The following is a 21,462-nucleotide window of genomic DNA, read 5'->3' on the forward strand; positions in this document are numbered from 1 at the left end:
AGACTACTGCAAAGCTTGCTATTTTTAGACTGCAAAGTACAGGGCACCCAGGGAAGAGATCAGAGAGGCAGAATGAACTACTATCTTGATTTACTCTTGTAAGCTTTCCTTGCTAGGTAATTGGGAGCCAAGAAATGATCAGATGGGCCTTTTAGAGTGATTCTAAATTTAGAATTAAGACAAGAAACTTGTATTACTTTGCTATTGCTGCTATACTATATTATTGGTAGTACATATGGTATAATAAGTTACTGAATTTAGTGGATTAAAGCAACATAAATGTATTTTCTAACAGTTCTATAGCTCAGAAATCCAATAATCTGTTTCACTGGCCCAAAGTTAAGCTGTAGGCTCCTTTTGTGATCTCTGTGGGGAGATTCCATTTCCTTGTTTCTTGCAGCTTCGAGGGACCACCTATATTTCTTGGCTTGTGTCTCCTTCCTCTGTCTTCAAAGTACATAGCTCCAGTCACTGTCCCTAACACATTCTCCTGTTCTCTGTTAAATCTCCCACAGCCATCATCTTAAATGAACACTTGTGATTAAATTTATGGTATACCCAGATATTCTGGGATTACTTCCTAGTGTCAGAATCTTTCAGTTATGTCTGCAAAAATCCATTTGGCATATAAGGCAACACCCACAGGGTCCAGGGATTAGGACTTGGATATCTTTTGGGACCATTATTTAGTCTACCGCAGAGCCTATGTTCAATTATAAGGAACCTCCTTCACATTGCCTACCATACACACATACTACTCACTCTCTCTTTCTCTCTCCAAAAAACATGCAGTAAACCAAATTAACCAAAACCCACCAGTACACGTACTTGTGCTAAGTCAATGGCTATGGTGGATTTGTTAAGTGGTTGGTTGTGCAGAGTACGGAAAACAGAAAATTAGATTTGAAATCTAGGCTTATGGCTTGTATAATAACATGCATGATAATATGATTAACCAAAATGAGGAATTTCACTCATAAATTGACCTAGAGTATATATAAAAAAATCTATAGTGTCGGCAGGCATTTGGTCAAATTCTGTTCCACAGATATCTAGCCATTTCTTGTAAAACCAGTTCCCACAAAAGTGTGTGCATTGAATGATCACCCCTACCATGTTCATTCCACTCCATACTAGTAATGATAGAAGAAATACTTCTTCTTTACCCGTGTGGAATAGATTTCTGTATTGTGAAAAGGGTAATGATTAGTTTCAGATCAGTGTATTTCAAATATGTGAATTTTCTCAATGTTAGTACAAACTTTGAAACATAAAATACTTAGGATTTTTACTGTGATATTTTATTTTTTACTGTAATATTTTTATTATTGCTGTTCTAAATTGTTATATGCTGATGCTTCCTACTTTTTAAAAGACCAAGGCAGAAGATGAATCACTGACATTTCAAAAACAAATCTAAACATTCCACTGCAGAAAAGTTATACCAAATATAATGTATATTTTCTTGAATTCAGTCCTCCACAAAAATCACTTTGATTTGTATTTTAGACTTGTAAAACATCAGAGTTAAGCATAAGTTTATAAAAAATAGAAATTAGAGTTTTAGTTATTTCAAAAGTAATCACTTCAAAGGAGAAACAATATTAGATGTAGTATAATTTCTAAAGATAGAAATCAAATATTTCCTCTTATGTGTGGTTTAATACATATTATGTTTTAATATGAATCACTTATAGATAATTGTTTTTTGTCTTTTCATAATTCGAGATTCATTTAAATCTTAGATTTTTTTTATAGACAATGATAGTCTAAGAAGCAAAATAATCTTCATAATTTCAAATTTCAAATACACTGAAAACACATTCAAGTGCAGAATATACAAATGAAAAACTCCATTTTGATTTGCCCCTCAAAATATTTCTATTTCCTACCTACATGATAGTACTCAACTAAATCAAGAAGATATATGCACCCCTATGTTTATTGCAGCATTATTTACAACAGCTAGAGTATGGAAGCAGCCCAAGTGTCAACTGATAGGTGAATGGACAAAGAAGAGGTTGTGTGTGTGTGTGTGTGTGTGTGTGTAAGCATTATGGCTATAAAATTTCTTTGTCGTACTGCTATATCCCATATTTTGGTATGACATGTATTTGGTTGTTTTTTTTTTTTGTCTGATATTTATTGCTCTTTTAATTCAACCCTTGTCAAGTGTTTGTTCAAAAATATGTGGAAATTAACAATTTTACTTTTGCTACTAATTTCTAGTTTTATTCCATTGTGATCAGAAAAGTACTAGTTACGATTATAGTCTTCTTAAATTTGTTAAAACTTGTTTTGCAACCCAACATAGAACTTGTTTGGATAATGTTTCCTGTGAGCTTGAGAGAAAGATCTATTCTGTTGTTGGATGGAGTGCTCTGAATGTCTCTTGGGTCTAGTTCATCTGTAGTATTGTTCACGTTTTGTTTCCTTATTGACTTTTCTGTCTGAGTGTTCTATTATTGAAAGTGAGATTTTGAAATCTATTATTTTTCTCTCTTCTTCCTTCATTTTTGTCAGTATTTGCTTTATATATTATATGATGTTTATATAGATTTATATAACTATAGTTGTAATATAGCATAATTATATATATTTGTAATTCTTACATCTTCCAGGTGAATTGATCCTTTTATCATTATGTAATATCCTTCTTTGTCTCTTGTGATAGTTTTGACTTAAAGTGTATCTACTCTGATACAAATTCAGCTATCTCTCCTTTCTTTTGGTTCGTATTCCAATGGAATATCTTTTTTTCCTTTCCTTCACTTGCAGCCTATGTGTGTCCCTAAATTTGAACTAAGTCTCTTGTAGACAGCATGTAGTTGGATCTTTTTTTTAAAATCCTAATTAATCACTGTGTCTTGGGGGAAGAACCGATTTCATTTAAAGTAATTACTGATGGGAAGAATGCACTCTTGTCATATTGTTTATTGTCTCCTGTCTGCCTTGTAGTTCTCTTGTTTCTTCTTGATAGCTTTCTTCATATTTCATTGATTTTTTTTATCAGTATGCTTTATTTGCTCTTTTTCTTTTATGTACTTTCTTTTTTTTTAAAAAAAAAAGATTTTATTTATTTATTTGACAGACAGAGATCACAAGTAGGCAGAGAGGCAGGCAGAGAGAGAGAGAGAGAGAGGGAGAAACAGGCTCCCCGCTGAGCAGAGAGGCCGATGCAGGGCTCCATCCCAGGACCCTGGGATCAGACCTGAGCCAAAGGCAGAGGCTTTAACCTACTGAGCCATCCAGGTGCCCTTCTTTTATGTATTTTCTATATGTATTTTCTTTTTGGTTACCAAGGTTTTCATAATACCATTAGTTAAAAATACTCTATTGTAACAACTTCAATAATGTATTTTACACTATTACAATAATTACAATTATTACAATAATAATATATTTTAATAACTACACTTTTATTTACTGCCCCACTTCATCTCCCACTTCATTTTTTTTTAAGATTAAAAAAAATTAAAACTTTTTTGAAATGGAAAGTTAGAGAGCACAAGCCAGGGGAGCTGCAGGCAAGTAGAGGGAGAGGGAGAAGCAGGCTCCCCGCCAAGCAAGGAGCCCTATGGGGGGTTGATCCCAGAACCCTGGGATCATGACCTGAGCCACCCAAGTGCCCCCCACTTCATGTTTTTGATGTCACAATTTACATCTTTTTATATTTATCCATTAACATACTTGTATAATTATTTTCATATTTATCTTATAACTTTTTACTAGAATTAAAAGTGATTACCCTTCAACATTACAGTATTTCAGTATTCTGTATTTGCGTATTTACTTTTAATGCAAGTTTCCTATGTTTTTGTATTGCTCTTCAGTCTCTTTTAATTTCAAATTTAATGCTTTCTTTAGCATTATTTGTAAATCAAATCTAGTGGCAATGAACTACTTAAGGTGTTATTTGTCTGAGAAAGATTTTCTCTATTTTTGAAGGTTAGGTTTGCTCAGAATAGTATTCATGGTTGGCAGGTTTGTGTTTTGTTTTTCTTTAGCCCTTTGAGTCCATCAACCTTCAAAGATTCTGCTGAAAAACCTGCTTATGGGACTTCTTATGGGAGTTCTCTTGGTGCTTTTAAAATTCGCCGTGACTTTGACATCTAATAATTTAATTATAACATGACTTGATGTAGATTTCTTTGAATTCATCTTATTTAACATCCATTTGGCTTCCTGGATATGATTGTCCTTTTCCTTCCTCAGATCTGGGAAGTGTTTGGCCATTTTTATTTTTTAAAAAGGTTTTATTTATTTTAGAGAATGTGAGCAGGGGCAGGAGTAGAGGGAGAGGGAGGGAGGGAATCTTAAATAGACCTTGTACTGAGTGTGGAGCCCAATGCTGGGCTTGATCTCAGGACCCTGAGATCATGACCTGAGCCAAAACCAAGAGTTGGGTGCTTAACTGACTGAGTCATTTAGGTGCCCCTGGCCATTTTTATTTTAAATAATTTTTGGCCCCTTTTTTCCTCTTCCTGGGTCTCCATCATGTGAATTTTTTTTTTTCCTTAAGCTTTCCTCATTTTCATTTTTTTTTCTTTTTTTGTTCCTGTGAAAGGATAATTTTCATTGACTTATCCTCAAGTTCACTGATCCTTGCTTCTGATTGATCTAGCCTGTTGTTGAATATCTCTAGTACATTTCTCAGTTCTGTGTCGTAGTCAGTTTTTGGACTTCTGTTTGGTACTTTTTAATATTTTCTGTTTCTGTTAAAATTATCACATTAATCATGCATTGTTCTCCTGACCTCAGTGAGCATTTTTTTTTTTTAAGATTTTATTTATTTGTTTGTCAGAGAGAGAGAGAGTGCGCAGAAGCAGGCAGAGTGGTAGGCAGAAGCAGAGAGAGAAACAAGCTCCCTGCCAAACAAGGAGCCTGATACAGGACTTGATCCCAGGACCTTAGGATCATGACCTGAGCCGAAGGCAGTGGCTTAACCCACTGAGCCACTCAGGCATCCCTCAGTGAGCATCTTTATAAGTTATTTTTCTCTATCAGGTGAAACAGGTATCTATATTCATTAGTGTTGGCTTTTGGCTTCTGTTCCTTAATTTGGGACACATTTTTGTGTCTTCATTTTTTTTGACTTTTTATGTTGCTATTTGAGCATTAAAAAAAACAAAACAAAACAAAACAAAAAAAACTTCCTCTCCGAATGTTCATAAATGTTGTAGTCCAGAACATCATCCATCAGCCAATAAGATTTTCAGAGGGCTTCTCAAGCTTTTGTCTAATGCAAACCATTGCCTTTATTCTTAATAGCAGCTGGGAGTCCTGGGTTTACTAGATTCCACCAGTGCTCAGAAATAGGCAAGATAGAAGCCATTTGCTTGGGCATCCCCTGGGAAAGTAGAAATATTGGATGTATGGTCCAGTTCTTCCCTTGTCAGAGAGAAGCTGAGCTGTGATCTGGAATTTCTTACTTATTGACTATGTACTGAGTGGGTGAAGAGGGCTATCATGACTGCTGGCATAGTAGTTCAAACTGCCATCTTTGCTCGGTCATTTCCAGTGTCTCTTGGGGTCTGCCAGCATAAGAAGTTAGGAAATACAGAAGCAACTCCCTTGGACATCCCTGGAGTAGTTGGAACATTGGATCTGCAGTCCAACTGTTCATTCCCAGGGAGAACCTTGAAGCCAGGGTTTTCCTCCTGATTCTATGATACTGTACTGGGGGTATGGATTATGGAGAGGGTATTTTGAATTATCCTTGCTTTGATGTGGCTGGTTTCATGGTTGGTCAGGATTTAGCGACCTATCGATTAGTTTCTTAATTTCTTTTTTTTTTTAATTTTTTATTTTTTATAAACATATATTTTTATCCCCAGGGGTACAGGTCTGTGAATCACCAAGTTTACACACTTCACAGCACTCACCAAAGCACATACCTTCCCCAATGTCCATAATCCCACCCCCTTCTCCCAAACCCCCTCCCCCCAGCAACCCTCAGTTTGTTTTGTGAGATTAAGAGTCACTTATGGTTTGAAATTTATTCATGTATTGTTGTTGTTGAATCAGTGTTCCTATAGGGAGGAAGAGTCTAGGGTTTACTATTCTCCCTCTTTCTGATGGACAGCCTCCTAAAGCTACAACTTTTGAACAGATATAATCAGTTATCAAAGGTCCTAATAACTTGTGCAGATTTGGAAGTAGCTCTTAAATCAGTGTAATTTCTCATAAATAAGACTTGATTGGCATCATGATTATATTTCTATCTCTGCTTGCAGATGAGCAAACAGTGGTAATAGAACTATAACATAAATAGTACTTAGGAACAGGATATTCCTTATGGGCTTGGGAGGATAACATGCATATATTGATTTTGGAAGCCCAAAGACATTTTCTTTTTTTTTTTCCCCCTCTCAGATTTAACTTAGAAGTAAAGATCAACTAAATAGAATGTGCATGGTAAACATTAATGAATAATGATTCATTAGCTCAGTGATTCAAATGCTTTCCCTAGTTAGAAATTCTAGATTACAAGTTCAATGAAGATAAAATTCATCTTTGTATTCCTTACTATCAGACATACATGAACCCTTATATCTGGTGGGTGTTCATTAGTTGTTCAATGAATGAACAGATGAACAAAAGATTTTTGTAATGAAATTCTATTCAAAAAATGTTGAAGAATATGGTGCAAAAACTTCTCCTTGCTAACCAGCAGCATGTAGAACCACATCCAATAAGTACATCCATCAATATTCTTTATAGGATTAGTAATCCATATTGTTCTGAAGGAAAACTAAAAATTAATGTCTGTTGTTACATTTTCCTTGCCACAGATGTAGGAAAAAAGGGATAATGCTAAATGATACTCTCTTGACATATTTTTACTTCCTTTAAATATAAGGTAATAACAGGAAACCATTTCTAATTTATTCATATAATACAAGAAAACAGAATTTAGTTTTCAGTACATTAATGGACTTTATTATAGTAGCTTTTTCATAGTATATTCTAAGTTGAAAAGAAAATACATGTGTGCAGATATGTTTCAAAATGAGTGGGAACATGTACCATCTGGTAAGATTGGAATTCAGTTTATATTGCATACGTCGGTTATGTGTAAATGACAAATGAGCTCCTGGAACTCTGAGCTAAATAAACTAAACAAATTTTGTGACTACTCTCAACTATTCAAATATGGTAAAACAAACTTCTTAAAACACTAATTTTAATAAAGCCAGTATTTCTCCCAAATCATTTAGATAAGAGAACAAGTGGTATGTTTTTTAATGAAAAGTATAATGTCCCTCTGAAAACTTTAAGAAAATTATAAATAATATATATTAAAAACACAAGGTATTACTTTGGGATATCATCTCCGGCTTTGATAGAATTGCTGGTATTTGACTAGTGCTCTTACTGAGAATAAGCAGAAAAGCTGGATGAAATACCAGAAATAACTGCTGCAGGGCATCAAAGATTTGCTGAGGTAGACATAACTTCATGGGCAGACATGATGAAAAGAGGGGAACTTGTGAAAGTTGAGCTAATGTTCTCAACTGTTATTTTTACTTTGAGGCATTTTATGGGGGTGGGAATCTGCTGGTTCTTGGAACTGGCCACGAGGACCACTGCTGAGGAAGAGAGAAAACAGTAGAGCTAACAACAATTTTAAGAAACCTGGGAGACGAAAATGGCAGTTGGTATATAATTGAGAGTATTGCCAGGACTTAAGAATCCATGATTCCAGAAAGAAGGGAGGGAATGAGAAATGAGCATGAAACACAATTTTTCTTCAAAGCATTTTCTGAATTCATAAGCAGCGTAAGATAAAAGTACAAAAGGGGGCTGAAAAGTAGAGTAAAACTTTCTGCAGTGTTCTGTTACTGTACAGACAAAATTTGAGTGTAGGAAATCAAAGGCTCTATGAAACACTCCAATCTCTAGGTTTGTTTCCCTGGAGGAGTAGAAGCAAATACACATGGAGCCCTACAAAGACTGAACCCATTCTTAAACAGCTTATTATTGATTAGATTAAGGTGATCTTTGATTTTTACAGCCTGCTAGAGGATTGGTGAACCTATTCTGGAACAAGGTAGTATTATTCATTAGCCTTATGATGTTGTATATAAAATTTCTAGTATTTAAACAAAAACACAAAATACTAGATGGCAAATCACCACCGAACTCTGTAACATACCACAGTTACTTATCTATTGTTCATCCATCTGTGGCTTAAATTGGGGCAAAGTTGTTTCAGTTTGATGTTTGGATAGAACAAGTCTACATTACATGTGTTTATTCTAGAGTTCATGGTAAAGTAGTGTGATCTACCCAAAGGAATTTTTCTCAAGATAGAGGTAGATACCAGAGGATCAAACAGAGACCCATGATGCTCATTAAAGTCTAAACTTATAATACTAGAGATTGCCACTTCCACTGAGACTGGACTGGCTAAAGAGAGTCACAGAGCAAGCTTCCTATCAATGGGGGTAGTGTGAGGACCTGCGGAGTCAAATGACTAACGGCATGCATTCAGGAAAGAGAACTGAGAAAGCAGTGTCATCTGTTGTAGTCCACCATTTTAGTTACAATTATCCCCATACCTACCACAATCAGAATTTACTTAAATCCATCCTCAAATCCTCAAAAATTTTATCCAGTCATGGTATTATACTTCAAGTCCAGGATATTGTTGTTTATGTCTGGTCTGGATGAAGTTTCTTAATCTGGAGAGCTAGTAAGTAAAAAGGCAAGTTTTCTTTCTCTTGTTACACGTACTCCCCTCCCAAAACAGATTCTGGAAGAGGGATGGGAAAATGTAACAGACATTCTAATTTGAAAGAGAGGAGCAACAGGAACATGTAGCAATCTTTAAAGTGCATGGCCATTCTTGAATTTTTTGAGAAACAGTATTTTCTGGCTCCCTAATCTGAAGTTAAAGAATAGATCTTTAGCTCCTTGTGATTGGTTCTCAGTTAATCTCAGTTCATTGTTTTCCCATGATTCGTCTCTCCATCCATTCTTTCTTTTCCACTATCTTCCTTGTTTACCTCTGAAGGTGTCCTGGGAGAGAATACCTTGCTTAGTAGCTGAGCAACTTTTTATTAGTCTGCTGCTGCCTAACAGTGAAAAGGTGGGATCCCAAAAGTGTCTTTCCATCTCAGTTGTGTTTTGTTTGTTTATGTATTTATTGCCAATATATATTTTTTTAACTCAAGATATTTGATCTGACCATGTGCACAATTATTGTCAAGATGCCTTTCTTTCTAGATTTACTTGTGGATATTTGGGGAATATAATGACTGTGTGTGACTGTCTTTATCTTTCTAGAAACTGTTTATTTAGAGAAAATATTCTAGACACAATTTGCATTTTCCTAAAGGTATTAATAAGGAGGCTTATGCCACACACTTAGTTAAGTAGTTACCTATTTACCCTAAGAACATCTTTCAGTGTTGGAGCCCTGGACACCCCCTGCTAAAAGATGTCAGTGCCTTGATCTGGTAAGAAACAGATTAATTTTCCAGTGCATCTTCTGGGCATTGTTAATTCTTTCTAAGTTTGATTTGCAGATTAGCCAGCTTTTTTCCCCTTACCTCGTCTGTTTCTTGTGGCTCCTTGTAAAATGCAGTTAGCACCAGCCAACTCATGGATTCAGCATTCTGCCTCAAAAATCTTCACACCCCACATGACAAGTTAATTAGGTACATTTTCTGTCTTCCAGGTTATCACAGATGACAGTTGTACCAAATATTTGACAGTACATAATAGAGATCATTCTAGACTTCAACTATCTATAACAATTTCCCTATGAGCGATACTTTTCCAAATTTTAAAGACTAGTTTCCTTACTGTTGCCTCCTGTTCCTAAAGTCACTGCCACATTTGGGATTTTGGGGTGTGTGTGTGTGTGTGTGTGTGTGTGTGTTTGTGTGTTCTTCCAGCTATACCTTGCTTCTATATACTAATTTTTGTCTCATGCAACTATTGGCACAATAATCTTACTGAACTTAACACTCAAGATTTTAAAGACTTTAGGAGCGCCTGGGTGGCTCAGTCGGTTAAGCCTCTGCCTTTGGCTCAGGTCATGGTCTCAGGGTCCTGGGATGGAGCCCTGCATCAGGCTCTCTGCTTCCCCCCCCCCTCTCTGCCTGTCTCTCTACCTGCTTGAGATCTCTCTTTCTCCGTCAGATAAATAAATAAAATCTTTAAAAAAAATAAAAAAAAATATTTTAAGGACTTTAAACAAATTACTAGTTTTTTTTTTTTTTTTTTTTTTAAATCTGTTCATCACCCATCTTGCTGATGGCCTCTAGCCATCTAGCTGATGGCTAGATTGAGCTCTGCTTGGTTTTAAGCTGGAGATTAGGTTTGTATCAGTTTCATTTTCCCTTCTTTCTGTTAGAATGAGGGCTTGTTCTTTCCTTGATGGAGTTCAGAAATTCCAAGAGGACAAGTGCGTGGATATGTATTCTGTCTCAAGGTTCAGAGTCCACACAGACATTATTTTGGCCAAGGGAAAGCACATGGCCAACCCCTAAATCAATAGAGTGAGGAAGTATACTCATCTTGTAGTGGAAGGAACTTCCAAGTTAAGTCGTAGAGGGGCTTGGTGCTGAGCAGAGATATGTTTGAAAGAATGAAGTTTCCCAAGTCAATAAATAAATAGGACTAAGGAGGAAAAGCATTAAATGGAAACACATCAACATATTAGATTTTATCAGATAACATAACTAAGAAAAAAGATGAAGTATATTTTGTCATAAAAAAGGAATGTATACATATAAGCAATGGAAATTCCACAACTAGCTTAAAAAACTGAAAGTATATACTTAATATATAGATTTGACAAGGCCAAAGATGATTAAAATGTATAAAAATGAGGGTGAAATATTATGTGGTATGAGGTCCAATAATGAGAAGACAGTTGCCCAGAAATATTTGAGGACCTAGTGCTCAAGGAGTTTTAGAAAATGAGCTGTAAAGCTACATGTTCAGGGGCTACAGTTAAACTGAATCAGGTTAAAAACAACTACCAATACAACAACAACAAAATCTCATCTAGGCATAATAAAGTACCTCTTGAAAACAAAAGGCAAAAAGACAATCTTTTTTTTTAAAGATTTTATTTATTTGACAGAAAGCGAGAGATCACAAGTAGGCAGAGAGGCAGACAGGGAGAAAGAGGGGAGGAAGCAGACTCCCTGCAGAACAGAGAGCCTGATGCAGGGCTCGATCCCAGGACCATGGGATCATGACCTGAGCCGAAGGCAGAGGCTTTAACCCACTGAGCCACCCAGGTGCCCCCAAAAAGACAATCTTAAATCATAATACATTCCTGGGGAGGGGAGGAACAACTTTGAAAGGTACTACCTAAAGTTTTAAGCCATTTTTTTTTCCAATGGAAACTATGGACAGCTGAAAAAAAACTGAATGCCATATTTAAAGTGCAAAAGAAATGTCAACATGAACCTTTAAGACTATATGAGGAAAAAATTATCCTTTAAAATTGAAATGGGAAGAGTTTTCCAGAACCTTGAGTTGATTCAATGCAAATCAAAATTCTAAAAAAAAAAAAAAAAATCTAAAATTAGTTTTTCAGGCAGAAGGAATATCATGTATCAAAAAAAGAAACTAAAGAATGCATAGCAAGAAGCCATTTTTAGAGAAGTCAAAATAATCACCATGCTGTACATGATGATAATGTATTTTGTGGTTTAAAATAAATGAAGAAATAGAATCATCTAAACAATAACATGAAAAGCAGAGAGGAATAAGTCATGGAATTCAGATGTTCTAAGGTTCTTATATTGTCTTGGAAACTCTTTGATGTAATTAAGAATGCAAGCCATAATTTCTGGTACAATCACTAAAATTATTAGCTCTGTGAAAAATGCTCTTGTATTTTGATAGGTATTTCATTAAATGTGTAGATTGCTTTGGGTATTATAGGCATTGTAACAATATTTGTTCTTCCAATCCATGAGCATGGAGTGTTTTCCATTTCTTGGTGTCATCTTCAGTTTATTTCATCAGTGTTTTATAATTTTCAGAATACAGGTTTTTCACTCCTGGTTAGGTTTTGTGCAATTGTAAACTGATTCCTTGTTTTCTTTCTGCTGCTTCATTATTGGCGTATAGAAATGCGGCAGATTTCTGCATGTTAATTTTGTATCCTGTGACTTTACTGAATTTGTGTAGCAGTTCTAGCAATTTTTTGGTGGAGTCTTTTGGGTTTTCTATAGAGAGTATTATGTCATCTGCAAATAGTGAAAGTTTGACTTCTTCCTTGATGATTTGGATGCCTTTTATTTCTTTGTGTTGTCTGATTGCTGTGACTAAGACTTCCAGTACTATGTTAAACAGGAGTTGTGAGAGTGGACATCATTTGTCTCATTCCTCACTATAGAGTGAAATCTCTGTTTTTCCCTGTTGAGGATGCTATTAACTGTGGGTTTTTCATATATCACCTTTATTATGTTGAAGTGTGTGTTGTCTCTAAACCTACTTGGTTGAGTTGTTTTTTTTTTTTTTAAATGATGAATGGATGTTGAACTTTGCAGATGTGTTCTCTGCATCTATTGAAATGATCGTATGGTTCTTATCATTTCCTTTATTATTGTGGTGTGTCACATATATGATTTGCAAATACTAAACCACCCTTGAAACCCAGGAATAAAAACCACTTGATTGTGGTGAATGATTTTTTAAATTGTTAGATTCAGTGTGCTGGTATTTTATTGAAATTTTTTGCATCCATGTTCTTAAGGGATATTTGTAGTTCTCTGTTTTAGTGGTCTATTTCTCTGGCTTTAGTATCAGGGTAATGCTAGCCTCATAGAAAGACTTTGGAAGTTTTCCTTGCTCTTCTGTTTTTTCGAATAGCTTGAGAAGAATAGGTATTAACTCTTCTTTAAATGTTTGGTAGAATTTACCTGTGAAACTATCTGGCTCTGTGCTTTTGTTTGTTGGGGGATTTTTTGACTACTGATTCAGTTTCTTTGCTGGTTATGGGTCTTTGAAGTTTTTGATTCATTTTTGTCATGGTGGTATATATGTTTCTATGAATTTATCCATTTCTTCCAGGTCATTGAATATGTTGACATATAATCTTTCATAATCTCATAATTGCATTTCTGTGGTATTAGTTATTTCTTATTTGTGATTTTATTTATTTGGGTCCTCTTTTTTTTATAAGTCTGGCTAGAGATTTATAAGTTTTAGTAATTTCAACATGTATGAATATATATTATATATCATTTCTGTTCTGATCTTTATTATTTCTTTCCTTCTATTGGATTTAGGCTTCTTCAGTTTTTGTTCTTTTAGGTGCAAGTTTAGGTTGTTCACTTGAGATTTTTCTTTTTAAGGTAGTACTGTATTACTATATACTTCCTTCTACAATGAACTATCACCTCACACCCATCAGAATAGCTAAACTCAACAACAGAAACAGCAGGTTTTGGTGAGAATGTGGAGAAAGGGGCACCCTCTTGCAATGTTGGTGGGAGTGCAAACTGGTGCAGTGATTCTAGAAAACACTATGGTGTTTCCTCAAAAACTTAAAAATACAACTACTCTAATATCTACCAATTGCACTGCTAGGTATTTGCCCAAAGAATACAGAATTACTAATTCAATGGGATACATGCACCACAGTGTGTATAGAAGCATTATCTGCAACAGCCAAATTATGGAAATAGACCAAATGTCCAGTGACTTATAAATGGATAAAGATGTGGCTTTATATACACAATGGAATATTATTCAGACATAAAGAATGAAATCTTGCCATTTGAAGCAATATGGATGGAACTAGAGAGTATTAAGTCAGTCAGGGAAAGACAAATACTACACGATTTCACTAACAATTTAATTTAAGATTAATTTAGAGATTAATTAATTAATTAATTAATTAAAGATTTGATTTAACAATTTAATTTAATTTTAATTGAAGAGATGAGACAAATGAGCAAAGGGGAAAAGAAGAGAGACAAACCAGGAAACTGACTCTTAACTACAGAGAACAAACTGATGGTTACCAGAGGGGAGGTGGTAGAGGAATGGGTAAAATAGGTGGTGAGGATGAAGGACTGCACATGAGAGGAGCACTTGGTATTGTGTGGACGTGTTGAATCACTATGTTATACACCTGAATCTAATATTACACTGTATTTTAACTGGAATTTAGATAAAAATTGAAAAATAAAAAGGTAGTAACTAACAGGTATAACTAAGGAAAGACTTGAACTGGAATGTATTTAGAAGAAAGAATCCATGAAGAAATAGAATGGACATAGTCAAAATGACATGTTGAATTGGCATCTCAGAAAGTAATGAGAGAGAGAAAATGGAGAAGAAATAATATTGACTTAACTAATTGAAATTAAGAACTCAGTGTATTGATCTACACACATTTATAGAAGCATTACTTGCCCACAAACATTAGAAATGTCACAGATATTCATCAAGGATAGAGATATAAATTATTTAGTAGTAATAAATTAATTACAGCTATATCCAACAACATGGATGAAAGCTGAAAAATCATATTGACCAAAAGGAAAAAAGTATATACCTTATGATCTATGAAATAATATTCAAAACAGACAAACCCCTGCTGTGATACTGCGTCTTCTAGTCAGGATGGTGACTAGTTTGGGAATAAGAAGGTATATATTATTTGGGAGGTGTGTGACAAGGGCTTTTTCTGGTGTGCACAGAGTTCTACTTCTTTATGTGAGTGGTGGTAGCACAGGTATCCTCACTTTTAAAAATTAATTTGTGTTCTTCAAAAAATAGGGAAATTTGACTAAGTATTCTGATAATATTAAGGTTCTAATGCATAGAAATGTGAAATTCATAAATATTTGCTGTAAACATTTCAACCCTTAGAAATATCTGATGCACAAAGTAAAGAGGCCCCCAGTAAATACTGAATTATGAAGGTAGACTACTGGCTACTGGAAAACATAAACACTGACATCTCATTTAAAGCTGTCATCTAGAAGCCCAGTCCCATTTGATCTGATTCAGGAAGGTTGTTTCAGCTTGTTGCATAAGAAATTGTATTCACACACCCACACACACTCTACAGAGCTCATTTGCTATTTTATATAAGAATTATACCCTTTGTTTCCAAAGAAAAGAGACCCACTCATGAGCCTTCCATAAAGCAAGCTTATTGTTAAATGCTAAATGAGTCTTTCTTCCTTTGAAGAAAAAATAATCATCATTTTTATTCTTTATTATAAATCAATAAATTTATGTTGGATTTGTAAACTGTAGCGAGCTTAAATGGACTGAGTGAATTGAAACTGGAGATGGAAATCCGCTGGGATTCTGTTCTAATCTGGGAATTCTCTACTTTCATGGGCCTAATGCCTGGCACTTGGGGAATGCTCAATACAGTATTGCTCAACAACAGTAACAATAGTTACTGTTATCTTTGTTATTATTGGTAGCCATAGGCCTTAATTATGTATTGCATTTTTTCATTTCCCCTCAGCCTCTTTTCTCTCAGAATGTCTATTTATTAAGTATGTAACTTTCTCATCATTTCAGTCTTTGCCATTTTAAGTATAGGAGGTAGAGAACCGAATAGTCATCCTAGCATTCCTAGTGCACAAAATCCTTTGTAGTTGATCACTTTCTGGAATATTAACCGGCCTCCCTGTTGATGGCTGCCCAAACTCTTCTGCAAACTAAAACTTATTCATGTTTCAGTGATGGTGGCCCCATATAGAAGAGTAGCAGATAGAAAGGGAGTTTAGTTTTGACTGAAAGTATAGCTAACATTTTCCAGACAATTCTCAGGTATACCAGATGGTCTCCAGAAAATGAAGGAACACTTTATCTCCCTATAGGTGAACAATGGTATAGGCCGCATATCACCGTGTCATTTTATTTTATTTATTTTTTTCTCACTTTTCTTGAAAAATATGTATCACAATTGCTATATGCCAGGCACTGTGCTAGGCCTTAAGGAAGCAGAAAAAGAAATAATCCTAACCACATGATGTTTATGTTCAAGTGAAGGAGACAACTATTAATTAAAAAAAAAAACACATAAAATTACTTCTATAGTGAATGTAAGGAATGTATGAAGTGTTAAATTTTGGAGAGTTTGAAGTAATTGGGTAAACCAAAGTTGGCATTCAGAAGGAAGAAAAGATGGAGCTAAGATGCAAAGAAAATAGAATTAGGTGGAGAGGGAAAGTATTGCAGGGAAAAAGAAAAAAACACATGCATGGGTCTTGTGGGAGAAGGGGGCACAGGAACTGAAGAAGTCTGGTTACTGGAGTGTAGAGAGCTGAGGGAAGCATGGTGTGAAATGAGGCTGCCATGTTACAAATTTTGATGTCTTTGCAGTATTTTAATCATGGGAGGGGTGGTGAGGTACGTTTGAGGAAAAATTACTTAGCTTCAGTGGTTTCTGGAAGAGTATGGGGTTAGAAAGAAGATAATTAGAGAAATATTTCAAATTGTAATGACTTGAGTTCGGTACCCACAGCTTCACAGCAGGGGGTGCTATCATCGAGATAATGATCAGATTGACTCCTGTGTGGAAGGCGTTATTTATTCTAAATGTGTTTGGAAGCTATGCTGTGTGTCAAGTGCAGGGGAAATTTGATCACATTTGTGTTTCCATATCATAATTCTAGTTACCGTATGGAATTCCGGAAACTTGGATGATTGCCTTTCGTATTTTAACTTTTGAGAAATCCTGTGGTCTGCTTAGTATCAAATCAAATATTCTCTAGATTTTTTTTTTTAATTTTTTATTTTTTATAAACATATATTTTTATCCCCAGGGGTACAGGTCTGTTCTAGATTTTTTTTTAAATTGATTTCAAGCATATCTTACGTACCTAGAAAAACATTATACTTTTTAGGAAATTACACATCTCTAATACTGTGTTTTCAGTTTAAATATCAAAGAGAATCCTATAGCTTGCTAATTAATTCATTAAATCATGTATTAACAAATATTTATTCTGTGCTTAGCTTGCACAAAGTGCCTCTTTAGGCACCAAGGATGTAACATGAACAATATGTGTAACCTCTGCTTTCATGAGGTTTATGTTAACATCTATTCACCAGTTTTAAGCAACTACATAAGGACCTCTTAAATACAATTAAATATGTGACGTAAAAACATTGGATACCTGTTTAACAAATAGCAGGAAATAATATAACCAAGACTTGCTGTGGTCTGAGAAGGGTGGGAAAAAGGAAAGACTTCTCTCAGAAAGTTGCATGTACAACTGTGTCTGAATAATTGGAGTTAGCTATCGTAAGAAAGTTCCAAGCAGAAGGATCAAACAAGAACAGAGTCTAAAACAGAGAAAAGCTAGCATATCCATAAAACAAGAAGATCAGTATGAACAAAACTGGAGCAGAGGAAGAGAAAGTTGAGGATGATGATAACAGAAAACCATAGGCCTTACAGGCAATTTGATGGATTGGGTTGGGGCACAAATAACAATGGAAAGGCGGTATGAAATTCTAGTCCTTCTAGATGTCAGTCTCAGACATTCTGTGTCAGTTCTGGTCTTTGTCATTTATGGGTTGCATAACTTTGCAATATTGCTTAAACCTCCCAAGCTTCAATATCATCATTTGTGAAACCAAAATAATTACAGAATTGTTTGCATAGGATTATTAGGATAAATTAGAAAATGCATTTAAGTGTTTAACTCAGATTAAGGACTTTATCATATATCAAAGTCATACCTAAATTGTATTGAAAAATTTGAAGTAGGGCAGTATATATTTCAGATTTTGATTGTAAATATCAGATTTTATTCAGAAGGGTAACAATTGACATAATCTAGTATTTTTTAGTTCTATTGGATAAGCATATGTCATGTTTTTAAAAACCCAAATAAACTGTTTGGAATGTAATTTTAATTGGGGTTGGTGAATGGCATTGTATTAAAGTAGAAAAAATTATAAATTATATTGATACAGATAAAAAGGGGCAAGAATATAATATGGGGGCAATTACTAGGGTAAGTGAAAATTTCCTAAATATGTTTTATTTGGTTTTAAATTGTTTAAAAATTTCCCTACATTAGAAATATGTTGTAAACAATATTATGAACCATGTGTCTAATCACTCCTGGAAAATTTACCAATTTAATTTCCTAATTTTTTTCTTTCCCCTGACCTTTACCTAAAGACCTCTTCGGTAAAGCAAATCATTCGTTTCTACAAAAATAAATCAACTTTTATCATGTGTCTACTTGGAAAGGTAGTTATCTTCTCAAATGTACTTGTGAATTCTCTCTGTTCTTATTTATCACTTTCTTATAATTGGAGAAAGGAAGAAATTTCTGTGACCAAGGTGACTAAAACCCTATAAAAATAATGGACAAGGATTGATTCAACAGCCTGAGAATATCTTACTGTTTTCAGATTTAGAATTTTATTCTACCCTCTGTCTAAATAGGACTACTGCCTAGAGAAAATGCAGGAGGATTTCATTAGTTTTACTTTGTAAAACATGAGTTCACTAAGGGTTATACGCATCTTTGGTAGACTAGAATGTGTTTATGATATACCAGGATTATCACCAGCATTTGAAAATGCTCATATGGAATAAACTTGGTGTGGGTGTGGAGAGATTATGGTAAAGGTCAGAGAAATGAAAATGTGGATCCAAGTAAAAATTCATGTATGCATATCATACTTATTAGCATATCAGGTCTAATATTATGAATACTATATTATAAATCTTAATATAACATGCAGTACACATTTACGACTAAATATTTTCTCATATTTATGCATTGTATTTATACATATGCATATACATAATATTGATGGACCTCTAGTTGTATATAGATATGTTTGTATGAATTTGCTTAATTTTTTTTCCAACTGTTTGGAAATTTGGGACCATATGTGTGGCTTATTATGCCCTACTGCCTAGCCTGTAGGTCAGAGGCACTTTTGAGCTTTCTCCTAATGCTTTCTGTATTCAACCAACTGATCTGGGGGAGGTGTAACTCTTTCAAGGAAAATGAAAGATTTTTTTATGATCAGACTGATAGAGACATACATCACATGCTGTTATAAGCACTAAAGCTCTTTAAAGGAAGGTGTCTCAGTTTCTCACTTAAATTTTTAATTTTGCTGTTATATTATTTCCTAATGAGGTTTATTTTTATGCCTCAATTAATTTGTAGTATGGAATTATATGAGATGTATTATTCCCTGGATGTAAGGCTATTAGGAGTGTAAGAAGAGCTGACACCATGAAAATATTCGAGGAGAAACACAAGTTATAAAATAACATAAAATTTCCAATAATATCACATAAATGTTTAAGGTCATTTATAGAAGGTAGTTAATAACCTCAATAAATGACAATGGTATCATGACTATAATAGTAAAATACCTGATGTTTAAAATAACCTTTAGCTACACCTCCTATCAAGTATCTGAAGGATATATTATTCAAAGTCTCTAAAACTGACTCTACCTTGCACTCAGAAATTCTAGGGTTCAAAAACAACCTGTTCCTTGATAGGACCTTTTTAAAACATAACTGAGTAGCAGTCAAAATTGAAAACCACTGTCAACTTGAGACCTATTCCAAAGAGTTCTACTGTCCTAGTTTCTCTCTCATAGGACCTGGGTAAATCAATAATTGATTTCTTCATTTTTATGTATAGAAATAACTGATGCATCCCTGGTGATTTTTTTTTTCTTATTCTCACATCTAAAGTGACATAACATGGAAAAAATGGGAAGTGGCATTCTTTGTTATTAAACTTCTTTAATGATACCACTAATCATTTTGTGGTTTCTTAAAAATTCATTGGTTGTCACCAAACGCATCTAAAATTAGATTTAAAAAAATGGGGTGAGGCCAATCTATAGAATAGAGAATGTTTGTTGAATAAGAAATATAACATGAATAAAAAACAAATTGGTTGTTAAAGACCAAAGCATAGGTGAACATGAATGTTGAAGCTAAGCTAGTAGGCTAGAATGAATTAAGCTGGGTCTTAGGGGGCATGATGAGTGAAAAGTGGTAGTCCTTTATCTAGTGTGGAAGACCAGTGTAGGGCAAAATCTTTGAACTTCAGGCTCCTGTGTTAATGTTTGCCCTTTTTGGATTACCTACGTTCCTCAGTCTTAGGGATGAGGTCTTGAAAGGGCTGATTCCACTGGATACTCTTGGTTTCACAATATCTCATGGCCCTGCTTTCCTCATTAGACAGTTCCATATACTTGATTACCCATTCCCTAGGTATATTAACTAGATCTTATGTTGATCTGCAAAATTTTCCTTTCTTTTCAATTGCCTTAATTTCCCTTCTTGGCCGATATTAATTATTTCTTCTACAGGTTGGAATTTTGTGCTTCATGATCTCTAGGAGGTGCTTGCTGAAATGTTTATCCTCGAATTTGGTGCTCAAAGCATCTTTAGGAGGACATCAGCACTAATGGGTAACGATCTTGGAAGGATATCATGTGTATCCTTATAACCAAAAAAGCTAGAAATGTTCAGAATAGCCATTTTCCTTAAAACCATCAAAGACATGAGATTGGAGGGAAATCACCACCGCAAATCTGGAAAGACAGGTCTCCCTGGAGAGATTGCTAGATTTGCTTACTCTAGTAAGCTTGTGCTCTAGCAGAAGACTCTGGGGTCATGTACTAGTTAGGGACACTGAAATGGCAATTTTGACGAATTGAGAGGTTGAGGGTATACTAGGTTGAGGCAGACACTCTTAGGTACTCCGTTCTAAGGGAATCTCTTCATATTCATAGACTTTTCCTCTAGGAATCCCACCAGATCTGTATGGTGAAAAATCCAAGAAATACTCCCTCCTGGCTGTAGCAGAAAGGGAAGATAAATCCTTGTAAAACACACTGAATCTTGTATATAGTGCACTTCCGTGTTGGAGCCTTATCCCAACTGGGAGATGGGAATTTGTCCTGCTGTAGCCTCCCTTCCAGCCTTCTTGTCTCATTTCAAAAGGGGGGAAAAAAAAAAGAGTCCATAGGAGAAAAGGCTTCAGGATATGCATAGATTAAGGACACTACACAAGGGAAGGAAGTAGGAGACTGGGAGAAAAACAGCCATGGTACTGAAGAAATTTGTGTAAATGTAACACCCCTAAGATTACAGGCCTGTTGATAAAAGGCCATCTGAGATTCAATAGAAAATCTACAAAACACTATTCCCTACACCTTACCTACACTCTCCCTATACCAACAGACTTCTATTATACTATCAGTAGATTAATGCTGAAAGAGCTTCAGACTCTGTTTGGGGAGGTATGGTTACAGAAATGAATTTTAGAACCCTTTCCTATGTAAAGTACCTCTGGGAGAGAAAAAGGCTTCTTAGCATCTATCCTGAGGTGTCTGTCTCAGGGATACTCTTCAGTAATCCTTTAACTGAGAACCATCTGTGCTCAGAAAGCCTGAGACATGCAGAAAAATGAAAATATTCACACTGGTTCACTAAAAATTAAGTAT

The sequence above is a fragment of the Mustela erminea genome, chromosome 5, assembly GCF_009829155.1.
Source record: "Mustela erminea isolate mMusErm1 chromosome 5, mMusErm1.Pri, whole genome shotgun sequence".
NCBI lineage: Eukaryota > Metazoa > Chordata > Mammalia > Carnivora > Mustelidae > Mustela > Mustela erminea.